The 2,307-nt window shown below is 32.1% G+C and overlaps 1 pseudogene; it reads left to right on the top strand.

Moving 5' to 3' along the window:
• The first annotated feature begins 274 nt into the window (after positions 1-274).
• On the top strand, positions 275-2,016 carry LOC123657240 (annotated as a pseudogene).
• The last annotated feature ends 291 nt before the right edge of the window (positions 2,017-2,307 follow it).

Raw genomic sequence — 2,307 nt, 5'->3', positions numbered from 1 at the left:
AAAAGCATATACATATGATAAAAAAATCTCTTATACTATTAATTTTAAAATAAAATAGTATTTAAGTTTGAATGGCTTATTTACGATGCATTTTAAAAATAAAAATTAGTTGTCATTTATACGTCACGTCATTATCATAAAGCGTTAATACGACATACATAATTTTGTTGTAATATTATTTATAACATAATGGTGTTTCTCGTGAAGTAATTTTAAAAAATATATCTTATAAGTACATAGAAAAGCAGTTGTATCTGTATACATACATAACAAAATGGAATCGGGCTTAAATTACTCGTATATTAAAATAAGAAAAGACTTTGGAAAGCAAATGAGATTTTGTGAAGTTCCAACTACAATGCTAGATACCATTAGCCCTGACAAAAATGAACAAAGATTATATTGTTTACGTAATCCAGTAAACTGTGAAACCCAGACGACTAAAACATTTTCTGAACACTGCGTTAATACGAAAAGAATTGAACTCCGTAATCAAGGTATTAACCATGCTGAGGGTGGATGGCCAAAAGATGTTAATTTTAATGACGAAGAAGCTACAACTAGATATCGTAGGCGTTTTGAACGAGACGACTCGTATGTTAGTGCAATTTTAAATTCATACCAAAATTTAGAGCACCGCATTAAACAAAATAATGCTATAGAAATGTATAACATGTACTTTAAAGAAATTGATTCTGAAAAACCTGTTAAAAACATTTTATTCGAAAAATTAATACGTTTGTTGATCCTGAGAAGCGACCAATATCATCGATTGCTTGGACATATGAAGATAATTCCAAAATTGTAGTTTCATATTGTAATAAAAAATATCCAGTTGCAGGACAGGTAAATAAGAATACTACTTGTTTTATTTGGGATATTGATAACGCAAATGAAGTATTTGCTGATTTCACTCCACCATCATGTTGTTGGAAAATTGCTTGCTCTCCCACAAACGCGAATTTAATTATTGGAGGACTGGAAGATGGGAGAGTTTCAATATTTGACATTCGTGCGCAAAAAGAACCTTCTGCCATAAGTCCAACTTATTTAGCTCATCGAGATCCTGTAAATGCACTTTTTTTCGTAACTTCTCGCCTTAATAATGAATTTTTTAGTGGTTCCAGTGATGGACGCTGTATATGGTGGGATATTAGAGATTTGTCCGCTCCAATTGATTCACTTTTAATACGTTTTAGAGCTTCATCAGGTCCATATCTTGGTCTTATGAATACAGAAGGCATAAGTGCATTACAGTTTGATAGATCTTTTCCTACAAGATTTCTTTGCGGTACTGATACCGGTTTCGTCATAAACGTTAATCGCAAAGGTAAGAGCCATCAAGAAATAATGAGTTCTATTTTCCCAGCCCATAAAGGGTATGTTAAGTCAGTACAACGTAATCCTTCTATTACAAAAATTTTCTTAACATGCGGTGATTGGACATCTCATATTTGGAGTGATGATATACTCTCATCACCAATTATTGTTGGTAAAGCGCACCCAAAGCAAATTTCGGATGCAGCATGGAGTCCGCAAAGAGTTTCAAGTTACATGACTATTTGCTTGGATGGTAAGTTTCGATGTTGGGATTTACTACGTAAATATTATGAACCTGTAGTTACTTTGCCTATATCTACGCACCCATTGTTGAATATGAAGGTCAATGAAGACGGAAGATTTGTCGCTATTGGAGATACATGTGGTTCTTTGAATTTAATTTATTTATCTGATAGCATGGTCTTTTCTGCTGACCGAGATAAACATCTAATGATACAAAATTTTGATCGCGAAGCACGAAGAGAGCATATTCTTGAAACTCGAATTAAAGAAATACGGTTAAAACTGAAACCAGATACTCAAATGACAGACGATCTTCGAATAGACGCAGGTAATGAGGAAACTTTAACGAAAACTGCTGAAGATGAGTATCGAAGAGTAGTTGTACAAGAGTTGAAAAATGTTGGAACAACCCAGTCTTCACGTGGCAGAAACGAAAAATTGCGTAAACGTTAAATGTTATGAATTTAATAGCTAATAATAAAATTTGTTTATTTAACATTCCTTTTAATTAATATTAATTTCGTAAAATAAACAAGAAGTAAATTCATTTTTTATAGAATGGTTATTGATTTTGAGGAACATTTTTCCCTCTCCTATATTTACTAAATATATTAGATACCTCCCTTCACACACCCATCGCACACTTTCCATAACTAAACTTTCTGACGTTTGTTATCAGTATATATTTAGAAAATATTTTTGGTTATTTATATTCTTTCCTTTGTCAAGAATATTAATTCATAG

Source organism: Melitaea cinxia, chromosome 10, assembly GCF_905220565.1.
Source record: "Melitaea cinxia chromosome 10, ilMelCinx1.1, whole genome shotgun sequence".
NCBI lineage: Eukaryota > Metazoa > Arthropoda > Insecta > Lepidoptera > Nymphalidae > Melitaea > Melitaea cinxia.
This window is presented reverse-complemented; position numbering and strand designations above follow the sequence as displayed.